Source organism: Eubalaena glacialis, chromosome 13 (genome assembly GCF_028564815.1).
Source record: "Eubalaena glacialis isolate mEubGla1 chromosome 13, mEubGla1.1.hap2.+ XY, whole genome shotgun sequence".
NCBI classification, from domain to species: Eukaryota; Metazoa; Chordata; class Mammalia; order Artiodactyla; family Balaenidae; genus Eubalaena; species Eubalaena glacialis.
The window spans coordinates 45,579,257-45,597,509 of NC_083728.1; positions in this window are offsets into that span (position 1 = coordinate 45,579,257).

An 18,253-nucleotide genomic window follows, 5' to 3' on the forward strand; every position below is an offset into this window, starting at 1 on the left:
TTTACATTAACCACTGAAAAGCTCATGACAGGCTCGTGAAGGATCTGTGATTTGTGCTTTTTGTGTGCACTTTCCAGAAACACAATTGCAATAATTCTTCACTTAAGAAACTTAAGGAGGACGGGAACATAAAACTATTCATTCTCACACTATTTTTAAAATATAGATGGCTCCTTAAAGACTTCACATTGAAAACAAAACACTTTTAACAAAATTGAAGGAAATATTTAGTGATGGGATGTATTACCAAAGATCTAAATTCTAGTGACAGCCATTTAAAAAAATTGAGTTCATTGTAAATTAAGTAAGCAAACTACAGTCAGGGACTGGGAAAAGCTGCCTCACATCTCCACTTACTTTTTCCCATGTCATCTCTTCCCAAAGACACACAGCACAGAAAGCTTGGGAAGTGATTTTTATGTCCATGCATAATGGTATGGTCTTATGGAATAGTGAGCAAATCACTTTCTCATGCTAGGTAAATTGCATTATGCCTTTGATCAGTAGTTTCTACATTTATTTTTTCTTTTATTGTGGTAATATATATACAGCATAAAATTCTGTGTCTGCATTTCTAAGCCACACACACTTTAAAAAAAAAATGTTTGGCTCAAGATAGGTTGGGACAATCCAGACTTGACAGATATCTGGCTGCTCTGGGACAGTGTCAGGCATCTGGCCACAGTGAGGCTGATCAGAAGGAAATCTGGGGAGGGACATACAGAATCACCATTTAACTCTTCACATACCCCGGGGAGGACACCAATTTGCATGACCTGCCCACCTCCTTATTGTGCATCACCCCATCTGCCATAGCCAAACCTCTTGGTATTTCCACTCAAAGGCTTGTGGACAGCGTAGTATTCGCCTGGGGAAATGGGAGAAGTGCTAATACAGAGGATTTCAAACTATGTTCCATGAAGAACTGGGCTTTCAAGGAGAGACCATGTGTGAGCGTATCTGAGATCGTGACACTTACTTCAACCAAAGAAGTGCTGTATTTTTATTTTCATAGTAATATTTATGTAGAAGGTTTCATTTTTTTAAAAAAAGGAAGTATTCTTGATGAAATGTTTAGAAACTACTGATCTGTTTCCATACTATAGTATTAACATCCAATTCAGTTTAAGCCTTTTCCCATCCAAATTCATGGACACCCTCAAGTCTATCTGCAGACCCAGGTGATGCACAGATCCCAAGCTGAGCCCCCTGTCTTAGGACCACAGCTGGCTCTGTTATCTGCCAAGGATCTTCCTCAATGCATGTTACCTGCCCTGTAACTCTACATGATGCCATGTTTCATGTCTTTGGGCTTTTTCTCCCAGGACTTCTTCTACCTGTTGGGTCACCATCACAGCCTGGTCCCCATGGTCCTCTCTTGATGGCTTTCTATCACCTACGGAGTCAGATGTCACATCCTCCGCATGTCTTCCCTGACCTCTCTTTCTAAAATGGCAACTTCTCTTACCTTTTCACTCTCTTTCCTTCTGCCCAACTTTACTTATCTTTACAACTGCATTGAACTGTCTGAAGTAGATATTAAATGATGCACTTGTTTGTTGAAACTCTCTTGCACTAGCATAGAAAAGCCATGAATGCAAGGAACTTGTCTGTCTGTCTTTCTGCTTTATCTCCAGTGCCAGGCAATTCAATAACTATTTGTTATATATAGAAAACCTGTGATCCTACTCCACAACTTCCTAGATGCCTGTCCATTTTTTCTCTCATTGGCCGCAGTGAGGGTTATTCATGTTCCATGTCATCCCAGGTCCTTCTTGTACAGGTCTCATTACAAAGCAATAGGGAGTTCAGCCTTCTTCCCTCCAAGAAAGGAAATTCTGACTCACACTCCTGCCTTGCTTTTTATCCATGGATGGCAGAGCTCTGTCCAGTAGGTAGACTCCCATTCATCTTATGCAAATAGAGTGATGAAAATAACAGCTTTGTTACATTGTTGAAAGGATGTCTGGCTCTGCCCACTGCCTCAGCACCATATAGCTACCAATTAAGGGGAGAAAAAGACCCCTCAGATCTGAAACCTTACGACTCTATATACCCCAGTCTTGGTATAGAATTGTACTGAAATTACCCAAAACTAATTTTAAAATTATTCTATTTTATTCAATTTTAAAATTATTTCAATCCCTTCCTCAAGTGTCAAGTCAAAATCCACTTTAAGCTCTTATTTTAAAAAGAAAAATGTTTTTTCTTTCTTCTCTAGTTCTCGAAATTACATCGCTGCACCAGAATGCCTCTAAATTCTTCACCCACGAAACTGCCACAGACACTCAAGCTTACATGGAGTCTTCTCTTTTTTCCATCCCCTGCATCACACTGCCTCGCGTCACCATCAGAAGTCCCAGCCTGCCTTACGCCTTGTATCAGTTATCTATTTTATCTATCTATCTATCTATCTATCTATCATCTATCATCCATCCATCCATCCTTCCATCTATTATCTATTAGTATTAGTTACAAACCACTTAGTACCTTAAAACAGTCATTTTCATATTCCAAAATATATGTCCCAAGATATTTATTAGCTATAAAGGAAAAACAGTAACATAAAAATGGAGACGTCAGAAAGAAACCACCTTGACCAGTAGATCAAGGTGAACAGAACTAGTAATAAGCCAACTTCAAATGCTGCGCTTTCTGATATGATAGACGGAGAAGGGCTTCACATCATTCCTAAAATGCAAAATCTCAGCCAAACCCAAACTGAGGGACATTTTGCCAAATAACTGACCAGTCCTCTTCAAAATGTCAAAGTCATAAAAGATAAGGAATGACTGAAGAACTGCTATAGATTGGAGGAGACTGAGGGGACAAAAACTAAATGCAATGTGGAAACTTGGATTGGATCCTGAAACAAAAAAAGACACTAGTGGAAAAACTGATGGGATTTGGTTAAGGTCTTCAGTTGACAGTATCAATTTCCTGGTTCTCATCACTGCACTACAGTGGCATACAATGATAAGATTAAGGGAAGCTCAGTAAGGGGTCTATGGACACTTTCTATATTATTTTAGCAACTTTTGTATAAATCTAAAATTAATTCAAAATGAAAAGTTAAAGAAAGACATTCAATGATTTATTATGTCTCACACTTCAGTGGGTTTTCTGGGTAATTCTTCTGTATCTCACCTGGGCTTTCACATGCAATGACATCTATCTGATGGCTTGGTAATGACATTTATCTGATGGCTTGGCTGGGTGCTGGCTCATCTGGGACAGGGGACCACTGAGGATCTCCATCATGTGATGTTTTATCTGGGGCTGCTTCTCAATATTGTGGTCTCAGGAAACAGTTTCAAGAGGGCAAAGACATAAGCTATAAGCCTCCAAATGCCTACGCATGGCAATTATACATCACTTCTACCTTATTGTGTTGGTCAAAACAAGTCCTGAGGCCAGACCAGATTCAAAGGATAGGAAAATAGACTTCCCCCTTAGAGAAGAGACCCCCTCAGTGGCTCAGTCACATTTCAAAGGGTCATGGACACAGGAAGGTGTAGTTCACTGGGGACATTATTGTAAAAGTTTACAATGAGCCACTTTGGGCAGTTTTAGGATATGCAGAGGGCCTGATGGCCACAGCTGGGCGTCTCCATCTCCACTGCAGTCACACCTCTCTTGCTGCAAAACCTGGGGAGTGTGGGCCTTCTCTCATCCTGAATCACCTTTCCTCATGCAAAAATTCTCATGGAATAAAAATAATCCCACTTATTATACATCTTATCGGAGAATATATTGTATGTGTGTGTATGCAAGTATGTGTGGGGTGTGCTTTGTATTTTTAGGTTTGTTTTATTTTGTGGAAACAAACTTGATTTTCTCACCATTCGTTAAATTCTACTTCCCAAACCTAAATTCTGTATTGATTGTAATACAGATGGTTCCTCTGTGTGTGTAATAATGTAACAATGAGGGCTGGGGGTGGAGGGCAGGGAGTGACAAGTTCACTATTTCACTATCTTATTCACTATAGATAACTCAAGAGAGAGGATTACTGAGTTTCCACCAAAACATTTATCCATTTAAGTGGCCCAGATTCCTTTTTTCCCAAGGATTTTTTTGTGTTACATTCAGAAAATGTTTTGCTTTTTTTTTTTTTTATTGGAGTATAGTTGATTTACATTGTTGTGTTAGTTTCAGGTATACAGCAAAGTGAATCAGTTATACATATATGTATATCCACTCTTTTTTAGATTCTTTTCCCATATAGGCCATTACAGAGTATTGAGTAGAGTTACCTGTGCTATACAGCAGGTTCTTATTAGTTATCTATTTTATATATAGTAGTGTATATATGTCAATCCCAATCTCTCAATTTATCCCTGTCCCCCTTATCCTCTGGTAACCATAAGTTTGTTTTCTATATCCATGACTATACTTCTGTTTTGTAAATAAGATCATTTGTACCCTTTTTTTTAGATTCCACCTATAAGCGCTATTATATGATATCTGTCTTTCTCTGTCTGACTTACTCCACTCAGTATGATAATCTCTAGGTGCATCCATGTTGCTGCAAATGGCATTATTTTGTTCTTTTTTATGGTTGAATAATATTCCATTGTATATATGTACTACATCTTCTTTATCCATTCCTCTGTTGATGGACGTTTAGGTTGCTTCCATGTCCTGGCTATTGTAAATAGTGCTGCAGTGAATATTGGGGCACAAAAACAGAAATATAGATCAGTGGAACAGTATAGAAAGCCCAGAGATAAACCCACAAGCCTATCATCTAATCTATGACAAAGAGGCAAGAATATACAATGGAGAAAAGACAGTCTCTTCAATAAGTGGTGCTAGGAAAACTGGACAGCTACATGTAAAAGAATGAAATTAGAACACTTCCTAACACCATACACAAAAATAAACTCAAAATGGATTAAAGACCTAAATGTAAGGCTGGACACTATAAAACTCTTAGAGGAAAACATAGGCAGAACACTCTTTGGCATAAATCACAGCAAGATCTTTTTTGATCCACCTCCTGGAGTAGTGAAAATAAAAAGAAAAATAAACAAATGGGTTCTAAATAAATTTAAAAGCTTTTGCACAGCATAGGAAACCATAAACAAACAAAAAGACAACACTCACAATGGGAGAAAATATTTGCAAATGAAGCAACCGACAAGGGATTAACCTCTAAAATATACAAAACAGCTCATGCAGCTCAATATCAAAAAATAAATTAATTAATTAAATAACCCAATCAAAAAATGGGTGGAAGACCTAAATAGACATTTCTCCAAAGAAGACATACAGATGGCCCAAAAGCACATGAAAAGATGCTCAACATCACTAATTATTAGAGAAATGCAAATCAAAACTACAGTGAGGTATCACCTCACACCAGTCAGAATGGCCATCATCAAAATATCTACAAACAATAAATGCTGGAGAGGGTGTGGAGAAAAGGGAACGCTCCTACACTGTTGGTGGGAATGTAAATTGGTGCAGCCACTATGGAGAACAGTATGGAGGTTCCTTAAAAAACTAAAAATAGAGTTGCTATATGATATATGATCCAGCTATCCCACTCCTGGGCATATACCCAGAGAAAACCATAATTTGAAAAGAAAATGTTTTGCTTTAGGTAAAATCAAAGGAAGGATAAAATCAACTAGTAACTGAACAGGAAAATGGAAATCAGTAGTTTTCTATAGGACAAGGAAGAAATCAATAAAAATTGGAAAGAGAACTCATTATCTATGTTCAGAGTAATCAGAGTTGAGAATAAAATCAACCATTGCTTAATTGACAAGGGCAAATGATATGTCTCACAGATAAGATCGTTATTTTTGATTTGATGCATAAAGGGGTATTACACTCAGAGCTTCCAATTATGAGCCCTGATGGAAAATGGCAACAACACACACTTTATTTTAATCGAATTTGGTGTTCAAGTAGAAAATAAAAGTGAATTCTATCAAAAGACCCAAATTTTTGGTCTATCTGAGCCCAATAACAAGGCTAATGCATTTTCTCTCGTTACAGTATGTTTTGATGTTGCTGAAAAACAGGCTCTGTTTGTCCTTACTTCCATACAAATGGAACAGCAGTTTCTACTTTGGTCTAAGTATCCCCAAAAGTTAATCTATCAGGAATTTTGCATGGTCTGCCTCATCTGTCTTCCAGACACAGAATGACAAAAAGTGAAGTCACAGACAACCAATGCGGCCCCAAGCAGGTCTGTGCTTTTAATTACTTTTGAAATTTTGAAATCAGGATAACCTTTCCAAGGAGAAGTATCCCTCATTTTAACTTATGTTAATATTTTTCCAAGATAACACACTTCATTTATGTCCTTCACCTGAAAAACTGAAACCCTTTGATACAGGAAATGAAAAAAGCCCTCTGCTTTCATTCCAGGAGCAGGGGGGTGGGGATAGTGTCATTTCTGCAAACTGCTCATGCAGTGAAAAGTTACAATGTAAAGATGTAAATGATTTTGATGAAGTAAAACTCTTGATGCCTGGGTGTATAGATTTGAATATTATAAAGTGTGTGTGTGTGTGTGTGTGTGTGCATGCTACCATTAAGGAAAATAAACAAATAAACACAATGAAAAACTGGCACCAACAAACACTGTGGGGAGATGGCAGGACCAGTCTTTGACCAAATAGAAATAAAAAGATTGTCAAGTGGAAACAATGGGGAAGTTAGTGTAGGAAGACCTAGGTCCATCACTCTTTTTATAACCTGGGTATTTTCACTTCACTGAGCCTTGTTTTCATTTCTGTAAAAGTGGGGATAAAAATGTTGTTACTTGTATTTTATTAGAAAGGCCAGAATAAATACTATAGGTGTGTTGGATGTGAAACTATTTCTATTTTTACATTGAATGTCGAATAATACGAGAAGCCTTTTCTTCTGCCATTAGGGCTCCCTAGTTTGCCTCTATGTATTTCTAGAGTCTCACATTTTATTCTTCATTCTGTTGTGGAGGCTTCCTTCAGTGTGAGGAATTAAGACTGTCTTGAATTACAGGAAAGGTTTTATAGACAAAGCATGATTAAAAACTAAAGTGACTTAAAAAAAATATTTACACCGGAAATTTACCATACAAAGCATATTTCTCTCTTGGAAAACCAGACACAGATTTTGGTGAGCTGCCAACCTTTAACAACTTGAAATTTTCAACTTTCAGAGTAGAATTCTCATCTATGGCTTGGTCTTTCAATAAACGTTTATTGAGGGTCTGAAGCTGTATCAAAAGAAGTTTGTGATTGGAATACAATGAAACTGATTTTTCTAATTGGACTGGTAAATTTAATCCAAAGCCAACTCCAGACTAAGGGAAAACTAACATTTATTGAATGCCTGGTATGTTCCAAACATCATTCTGGGAAATTCTTTCAAAAGTCCATCATCCCTACTTGCTGGTGACACTCAGTGATTTTTGTAAGACCACATTACTAGGATGTGGCAGAAGCAGATCCAATCTCAAGTCCCACTGACATCAAATTCAAAGGCCATATCCTTCCAGTTATAATAGTTGCATAGCCCTAGGGGTTTCAAATGTTTTGTAGGAAATGGCAATAACATTGACTATTTACATAACTTCCCAAGGGAACTACTTATATATAAGGAAGCATATAAGGGACTAGTAAGTTTTGAATCACTTACCAGAGCACATCAGTCTTGATAAGTGCACCTTGTATGTCCATGCAGTAAGAAGACCAATTTCCATTCTGACAAAGGCAGCAAATTCTAACTGAGGGATGATGAGATGAGATTCACAATGGATTACCCAATGGGAATCACCAACTAATGGCTCCAAGGTGATGGGATCACAAACTCTAAAACACCTCAAACCCATGATTGTTTGCCATGTTAGTGATTTGACTTGTGTGACTGCTAAAGCCTTGCCCAAAAGTGACACTACCCTATAAACCCTCTTTGTTGTAATTCAGAGTTTCCTGGTAAAAGCACAAAATCTCCAAACAGGTGATGTGTTCCTTTGAGCTTTTGTAGCACTGTCCACACTAACACCCACTCAGCCAGCCCCCTACCATGGACTCTCTTACCACAATATTTAGGTTCAGGAATCATGGTGTGTGGGTTGACAGATCACATTGCTGGAGGAGTAGCAGACGATTTGGGTGAAATAGCTTTAATTGACAGAACCGTTACAGACACAAAGAACTCAGTCAGCTAAACAATATCAGGATTAGGCTTTGCCTTTCATTGGAGCATTTCCCTATACGAAATGAGTTTCATCAGTCATTTTTTGTCAAAGTCAGGGACAGCCATTTTGTCAACTAGACATGTCTATTTAATAAGCAGCATGGTGTTGCCTCATAATCACTGGAAAACACAAACACCGTTGCTAAGCCCCCTTGCCTACTTCCCTCGATTGTATATTGTTACACAATACTTGTAGCCAACTCTTTCAATTAGGGAGTTTTGAAATAGAAAGCAGCAGCCCCCTGGGGTGAGGACAGGATTGGTGTACACCTTGGCATTGGGTCCATAGCAACCAATCAGCAAACACCCATTGAGTAGATTCTATCAGCAAACTCTTTCCTCTGTTCTGAGGGCGATAGGAAAAAGAATGCCACATGTCTACATAGGCAACATTCTTAGAATAAAATTGGGGACAAAATGACAATAGTCACTATTTATTATAAATTCACTACTGAAATTCTTGCATTTAATCCTCCCAATATAGCTATAAATCTATGTTATTATGCCCCTTTTTTAGATGAGTTTTACAGGAGGTAAGGAATTTGTAGCATCACACAGTAAGTAATGAATGCAGGATTTGAACACACCTTTATCCAGCCACAAATCTTAATTTTTATCTATTATACTACAATTTTAATATCAGTGCAAGAAAATTTTAAAAATTAACAAATAAGAAATAAGATCAGTAAAGGAGATAAATATCGATGCAGTACTACAGTACAAAAAAAAACGTACTTACCAATACCAGAAATGTGGGAAAATATTCTGCTCGGGTTTGAGGATGTGTCTGAGCCAGTGTTGAAGGAGGTCATCAAGAAGACTGGATGTCTGGTTGACCCATGATCTGGTCCCGGGCAATTGCCCTCTCCAGCATTTGTTATTTGTAGACTTTTTAATGATGGCCATTCTGAGCAGTGTGAGGTGGTACCTCACAGTGGTTGTGATTTCCATTTCTCTGATAATTAACGATGATGAGCATCTTTTCATGTGCCTCTTGGTCATCTGTATGTCTTCTTTGGAGAAATGTCTATTTGTCTTCTGCCCATTTTTTGATTGGGTAGTTTGTTTTTTTTTTGTTATTGAGTTGTATGAACTGTTTGTATATTTTGGAAATTAAGCCCTTGTTGGTCACTTCCTTTGCAAATATTTTCTCCCAGTCCATAGGTTGTCTTTTCATTTTGTTTATGGTTTCCTTTGCTGTGCAAACGCTTATAAGTTTGATTAGGTCCCATTTGTTTATTTTTGCTTTTATTTCTATGGCCTTGGGAGACTGACCTAAGAAAACATTGGTAGATTTATGTCAGAGGATGTTTTGCCTATGTTCTCTTCTAGGAGTTTTATGGTGTCATATCATATTTAAGTCTTTACGGAGACTCCCCATCTTCTGTCTTTAGAATGTACACTCTACCCATTGTTTCCACAGTGGGACCCGTTTTCAAGGACACAGCCTTGAGAGAGTAAGGTGTTCTTGAGATCATCTAGATGGGATACTTGGCTGAACCCAGTTATGGCCTCTATGTAAACTTTTAAGAGTCTGGCAGGCAGGTGCAGAGATCTATTTGTCTTGTGGCCACCCAAATTAAGCTTCAGCTGTAACTTCCTTTGTGTGTTCATCCTGCCACCTGCCAGTCTGCAGTGGTCTGACTCTTTTTCCTCTCTCCTTGCCTTCTGTGTACTGAGGCCTGTTTGCAAATCAACAGCCAGACTCTAGAGATAGAGGTAACAGGGTGCTGAGAAGAGTTCCTATGTTTAACCGAAATCATAATTTACCATTCATCACTTTTCACACTTTCATTTGCAGGCAACGTTTTTTGCCATGAATTAAATGACGTTATCACTTTTCTTTCTTTCAACAGATCCGCAGTGTATAGAAGCATGAGTGCTGACCTGTTTTAGTGCCATGTCCTGTCATCGACCCAGCCATTGACCTCTTTAGTCCCACTTTATTCTTCTTTTTCTTTATTTGATAAAGGAATAGCCTAGACAATGTAACTCACAACTGTCAAAGGTGGGGCTAGCGTACGTTAAGCTTCCTGGATGCCAAGGGTTGTGCCAAATCTCCCGCAAACACCATCCCAGTGAATTTTCTCAGTGGCCCATTCTCTTTATTTTCCAAATTAGAAAAGTAAAAATGGAACACCTGTTAAGCCCTTAGAAGATTAAGAGAGAAGTTTGCTTCCAAATTTTCCTTCCCTGACACGTGTGAACCTTGTCTCAGAAATGGGCTGGAAACACTTCATTTGCGGTGCCAGTGAGGAAGAACACAGTCACTTTCAGATTCACATATGAGGCCATTCCCATTCTGCTCCACACACTTCATTTTCTAGAAAAAGCCTTGACCATACCCTTCTGCCAGTTAAATAGTGGCCGGCCCATGTGCTGGCTTGGAGAGACAAAGCAGTGAGAAATCTTGCCATATTTTGTTTCTCTGCAGTTCCAATCCCCCTTGGGTTATTACAGTTATGGTTGACCAAACTTATTCCTCTTATGCTTTCAAGTACTCCAGTGAAGTCTCCCAACACCCTATGAGTTTCTTGGGGATAGAAACTATGTCTTATTAATTTGCATTCCCCTAACTCCTAGTTTAATGTCTGGCACATACTCTATATACAATAAATACCTGGTGAAATGAGCTTGATTCTATAAAACTTCTCCTATCTGATTTGAGTGCTTAAAATTACTTAACATGGGGCAAGGACTTTCATTTTACAGTGAAAGATAAAGCTTAGAGGAAATGATTATCACAAAAGTCAGGGTATTTGTTACCTTTAAGGGGAGGCAAGAACTGCCACTGGCAAGGGGCACACAGGCAGCCTTTGAGGTGCCAGTAATATTTTATTTCTTGATTTGTATAGTGGATATACAAATGTTTAATTGTTAATTATTCCTTAGACTTTTGCAAACACTTTTCTGTATGCATTATGAACCTTATGAAATATGACAAACGTGTACAAAAATGATGCAACAAACAGAAAAGTGCTTGCACATTTTAAGAAAAATAATAAACCAAACACTTGTGTAACTACTAAACCACTTGTGTTACCACCAAGCTAAAAGGAAAAAAGAAAAAAAAAGGCCAATTAAAATACACCTCAGTGAAATAACAATGTGCCTTAACTTCCTATGTCAATGTCCATGATACTTTCTTGTGAGCACAAGGAAGGGAGGAGCACTGCAGAGATGGAGAAAAAGCATCAATAGTGAGATTGAAGGATGATACAAAGCAGTTCTTGGTACACAGGTTTGGGGAGCAGATACTGTTACCGAAACTCAGGTCTGGCGGCTTGCTGCTCGAAAGCCAATACTAGAGAGGCAACGTTGATGGAAAGAAAAGTTTGCTTTATTCTGGAGGCTGGCAACCAGGGGAGTAGGTGGACTCATGTCCAAAGAGCAACTCTCCACTTCCCATCAGTGAGCAAGAGCTTTTAAAGGTGAGTTTCTTGGAGGGGAATAGGAGAAAGGAGGGGGCTACATGCAGAAACAGCACAGTCAGCTCTGACAGTCATCTTGAAATTGGTCATGTGGTGGTCTGATCAGCATCATCTTGATTGTTTTAAGTACAGTTAATCTTCAGTTCCAGGGTCGGTTTGTTCCTGTTTCTTTGAGGCCAGTTCTCAGAACCGTGGCAGTTTATGTCATGGTTACAGTCTGGTCATCACACAGTTAACTTCTTCCACCTGGCAGGGGTTTCAGTATCTACATAACAGCTCACAGGATATGGCTCAGAATATTCTCTATAGCCCTTGAGGAGGAACTAAATGTCCTTGACTTTGTTTAATGACTGAACTATTATTATTTGGTCTTGTTTGATTGCTTTCCTTTGCTTCTGCATTTTCTCTCTTCTCTGATGAAACTTATTCTTTGGCTAAAGTTTTTCTACAAACAAAAGGCAGGCAGAGGAGAGCCCCATAGGGTCTGGCTCTGTTTCAATACTCTGTTCATATGAGACATGGAGGGATATGTTTCCCACTCAGCAGGATAGCTGCTCTCTCCTCATAATGGAAAAAAGAGAATGGAAGTCTCTTTTGTTGGGGGGGGAGGGGTGTTGATGGATGAGGCTGCTGTTGGTAGGCCTGTTGACTACTGTGCAAAATTATGGATCTCCCAGATTAAGACTTTGTTGCCCGAATAAGGCTATAGTATTACTTAAAGAAATGATAGGAAGTGAATTTTTGGCAGGTGTTAACACAAGAATTATTGATGCATTGATCATCTTAAAAGGTTACTATATTTATAAATCAAACATGATGTATCACTATGGATCAGAGGATGCTAACTGGTATTACAAAATGGCATCAGTGAACTGTGGTGGCTTGACATTTGTCTTTTTGTTCTTCTGTATGAATTATTTTATGTGACAGGCTGTGATTATGAAGGTCTGAGCTTTGGAGGGAAGCAAGGTAAACAGCTGTCTTGCAGTAATAAAATGTCCACCCCTATTTGCCGAACGAATCCTTCCTGGAAGCTGACACTTCTGAGTGGGAAGGTATTCCATTTGGAAAGTTAATGGTTAAGCACTTTTTCACCAGCGAGTCAAGACCCATGATTGGGGATATTATTATCCTCTAGATAGAATTTGTTCCGTGTTCCCATGTTTAAATTCAGAAAGCCAATGGAACAGAAACATAGAATTAACCTGATTGCAGCAGAAAGCATTCCTGAGTGAAAACCTCTCATTCTCCTGGTCGGTCTTAATGGGAAATCAAATGTGATTTGTGTTGTGTGGGGATGATTACTGATGGGTAATTATTCTAAAATATCTCTTTTCAAATCCTTTGCATGGCAATCAAGGAAGAATGTGAGAGGTTAGGCATTACATTACCAGAGTTATCAGCAGCATATAATTTCTTAATTATGAAGAAAAACGAATAGCAAATACCTGCTGAAGGAATTCCTGAATTTTCTTTGTGAAATGAAGTTGGAGAGCACACGGACCCTTGACCCTTATTAGAGACAACCTGTGGTTTAAAAGACAAGAGCGAAGATTCTTTCTTTGTTCTAATCACTGTGTGACTGAACCTCAGTTTCCTCATCTCTAAAATGAGAATAGTCAAAAAAGAAAGACAGCCCTTTCTTCTTAGGGTTGATGTGTTGATGTGTGAGTTACTTTCAGGACTAGCACGAGCTGCTTCTTATGATGTCTGGTGTATATATATATATATATATATATATATATATATATATATATATATGTATATATATATATAAAAAATACAAGACCTCAACAGATGGTAGCTTTTGTTATGGCTGTTTTTATTACTATCAGTATTAATATTACTATTAGTCCTTATACTAGCTTTGATCAAAGCTGCACCTGATTCAGGTAGAAATCAATTCAATTGAGATGAATAGCACTTCATATTTCATTTCATTTTAGAATTAAATCATGTCCACAGAGGTGAAAATGAACATGGGTCATTGAGATAAGTATCTTAAAGATGAGGAGAGAGGGTCTGTCACCACTTTTCCCTAAGAGGATCTCTTATTTGACTTGGGCTGACTTGTTTCTCAACTTTCCTTTTGAGCAGCACATGCTGTTTGAATGTGGCAACCACCTTAAAATGAATTAACATATTTACTTACAAATTCCAACCCTGCATCTTCTAATTTTGGGGGGGAAATACGTACAGTTTTGATCTATTATGAAGGCTTGTCAAGAACAGATGAAGGGTTGAGAATTGTTACTATTTATGTTAATTTCTTCTCAAAGTGGAAAGCGTGCTTCACCACTTTGCATCCTTTCCTAACTGCTCCCACAGAACCAGGATTCTGAAGGAGACCTTCGGCTCTCAGTGATGTGGATCTCCAGCTTTTTGGAGTCAAATTTATGGGTAGTGACAAGACAGCAATTTATGTACATGGTCCTATTGCTATGTTTGATTAGTGGAGGGGAATAGCTATGAAAAAGATGTTTTGTATAATGAGGAGAACACAGGCTGGAACACATTTTTAGCTGATTATATGATCTCTCCTCCACTCCTTCCCACCCCAGAAAGCTGCATAGAACCCAGTGTGGGCAAAGTGGCATCTGTCAGCTTTTCTATCTCCAGGGTATGGGAATCTGTAGTCTACCATGGTAAATGCCTGGTGTTTGAGGCTACCAAGTCATCCTAAAAGTGTCACCATTTACAATTTGCAAAGGCAGCCTTGCCGGCCCTCCTCCACTGGAAGAATACCTTCACATCTCACAGTAGCTGGTAATGAACTGTGGCCGTAAGAGCAAAGGGAAGCCAACTTGAGAATGGGATGTGGTAGTGCTGTCCACAGCAAAACTGATGATGAATTCATGATGTCTTATGGAAAAATAGTTGAGCCCCGAAGGATGGTCCGCATCATGATTTTTGACAACCTGAAAGTAATTCTTTGTAAGTAACATAGTTTCAGATTGTATGCCACTCTGAAAACATATTAAATATTAATTAATTTAATTAATACTAGAATAAAGAAGTGGGCATTTAGCAACACGTAAGAGAAAATCATGCTTAGAAAACTGAATTTCAACTGGTTCAATAAAATGCATTATGGTATAGATATTTTACATAAATAAGCATTCACTAGAGCATTACTTAGAAACACTGAGTTCCAGTACCAATTATCTGGAAAATTAGCTCAGGAGGGATGACAACATATTAGTACATATGCCTCCAGGGTGAAATACCTTCTGCTCTATATGTACATTGCAATTACAGCTTAAATCAGAAAGTGGTTCTTTGGTGACTTCAAATATATATACTGGATCAAGAAAACTTTTGGAAACAGATGACTACTTACATTTACTGCATCCTGAGTTTCTACAGTTCTCCTATGCCTGGAAGAAAGAAAATAGTTTTGGATGTAGATGCCTCATAAACTTCTATTCAAAGTGGAAGTTCAAATGTTGTGAGAAAGCTTGATAACATTTTTCAGTAGTGTTGGGAAAGCCATTTGTTCATTTATTCCAGATGCAGGAATCTGACCCATTTTTTTCCTCTCAATTTTCTCCTGTTTCGACATTGTCTTGCAGAGGTCAAGGTCAGCATAAATGGCAAAGTAATCCTCTGTATCTATTGCAACTCTGCAAATTGAAGGTTGTTGGAAATGTATTGGTTTTGAGTGTTACAAAAGAACCGTGACATGTACACCCACTCTCATATCCATTGAAGAAGAAAGATGAGTATGTGAGTCCTTGAATATGAGAGTCCTTGGTACAAAATGAGTGGGCACAGTGACTTCAGCCCCTCTGGGTTAAAGTCTCTCTTTCATTTCTAGGTCAAATCAAGCAGAATTGCAAAAGTTCATTGCTTCAATTTTTTCCAGGGTCACCAGGGCTGTGAGTAATCAGGAAGTATCAGCCACTCCTGGAGATATGTCGTTAAGTTGGCTTTGCCCAATAGATCTTGTCAGGGATAGGTTCTTCTTCTGTGAGACATACATAACATTCACAATACAAACCTTCAACAAAGATTGATTCACGATGATAAGTACAGGTGGCTGTATCAGACAGCACTCACATGACCATGATTCTTTGAACCCTTGGAAGAATGAACATTCATGACTTTGCATATGACCTTGCAGTAGGACATATATGTGATGGTACTTTGTACCTCTTCCTTTGGCAAAGGATTTATGCTCTTGCTTTTGGGTGGTGCTGTAATTCCATTTTCCTATTCTCTGATAAGGACAATGTATACAGAACAGCTTAGGTGAATGCCCAAAGGAAACTTTATTTCCTACTTATGGTCTACCACTTGTGTCTACTATGTTCTTTCTCTTTCTTTAGGCTTTTCCTCCTCCTCTTGGCTACAATGGATCCAATTTCTATCTATGATATCCCTTTAACTTGATTTAAGTTCTTGTTTCTCAGGTGGCTCCATTAAGAATCTAGGATGGCAGCCCTGGTGAGGGCTGCAAGGGAGAGGAGGAGGAGAGGACTTTATGATGAAAACCACGCACACAGACATGGGGCACAGACTTGGCTCAACTTGTAGCCCTAGGGCTTACTATCAGTGCGACCTGGGGCTACTGGCTTGATCAACAGGCGTCTCCATTGCCTTTCATAGGAATCTGAGGATAAAATGCCTTCCTCACTGTAAACTCCAAAGGAGGTGAGGGCTATGAGGACTCAGAGCAGTCAGTGTTTGACTGAGTGAGTGCATTTAATTGATCTCCACCTTTTTCCTTTCTTGTTTCTCCTGCCACGTGTCACTCTCCCAGGGCTGGATTTGAGAAACAACACCAAATTTCCTGCTTCTGCTCAGAAAATGTGTTGCCCTTTCATTACATATGGCCTTACCCTTTACGGCCCTCCGATAATCTTTTCTTAGTGGCCCTTAGGGAAAAAAACAAAAGAAAAGGAGTGGGGAAATGGGAGAGACTCATCACTCTGTTTATTTTTCCAATGTGGACAGCTAATGGTTTTACACATTAGAAATTACCCTTTGTTTCAATTACTACACAAACAATAATGAATACCATTAATAATACTATTGCAATTACCTATATCACTACTACTAGTTTTAGAATTTTGTGAGCAATTACTTTGTGCCAGACACTATACCCAGCACTTCATATAGAAGCAAAGCTGAATGGCGGACCCGACGCCCCCTGGGAGGCAGCGTGCTGAAAACCTCCCTCTCTGGTGGCTCTCAGTTTTCCTTCACCATATCACCTCCATTGTTGATATAAGAAAACTGAAGTTGAACTCAGGAAGACAGGCATATAGAGGAAAGTCTGTAACATTTCTATTGATCCAGGAAGCATAACTCTGGTCAGAGCAATGGATGGTAGGTGAACCGTGACCCTCAGGAGAGAAACAACTAGAACCCAGCTACCCTGAGCAAAGCCCTAGGCATTGCTCTGAACCCAAGGTCTCTCTTGCTCTCTGCTGTTTCATCTGCGCTGTGACAGCTATCAAGTCCACATCGTCACGCATAGAACCTGGAGCAACCCAGCGCCTGGCATGTGACAGAAGAGAACTTGAAGCTAGAACCCTAAATGATTTAATCATAAAGATTGGGGAGGGGGAATGAATAGTTCAGTTCACTGATGTGGTTGGTATCCTAGGGATATTACAGGTTGTCTAGAAATCTGGGGTCTAGTGAATGTTGTCTACAAAAAATGTGCAGATTTGCAAACAGCAAACTTACAGGCAGAATTTTTTTCTAATTTTTTATCGAAGTATAGTTGGTTTATAATGTTGTGTTAAATTCTGCTGTACTGCAAAGTGATTCAGTTATACACGTATATATACATTCTTTTTCATATTTTTTTCCATAATGGTTTATCATAGGATATTGAATGTAGGTCCCTGTGCTATACAGTAGGACCGTGTTTATCCATTCTATATATAATAGTTTGCATCCAGGCAGACTTTTGAAATATGACATTTGAGAACTGCTTGTGTCCTTTCTATTTTTTTTTTTTTTGAGATATAAAATGTGTTTTATTTTCGCTTGTATAATTTGGTTCTGTAAAAGGAGAAGTGGACACTGAAATCATTAATTCTTCTGCCAGTCTGGCCAAATGGTAGCAGGGATCATACCCTTTCAGTACCAACCATAGAGGCTAGTGTTATGTTTCATGGATTGTTGAAACTTTAGAGCAGGATTTTCAAACATTAGTGTGCATTAGAATCCTCCTAAACCTTGTTGAAACTGATCCCTGTGTTCTCCTCCTAGAGAAGGTGATGTGGTAGGTCTAGGATGATGCTTATGATTCTGAATTCTTAATGAGTTCCCAGGTAATGCTGATGTTGCTGGCCTTTGGACTACACCTTGAGTAAACACTGTCATAGAATGCTACTCAAGTGTGCAAATTTCATCTTCACCTTGTTCTGGAAGATTCCAGTCTCAGTTACACTGTATTGTTTGGGCAGAGAGACCTAGCAGATTGCATATCACACCCACCACCCAAGCACTCCAGGCCCCAGTAAGACCCTCTGACAGTTCTTAGATATCTGCTATTCTTAGAGTACGAAGCCAATGTGACCTGAGAGGCAGGCACCCTTGGGACCTCTGAACAGGCTTGCTCAACACCCCTGGGAGTAAGAGAGAAAGGAGGTGTGTCCGGACTA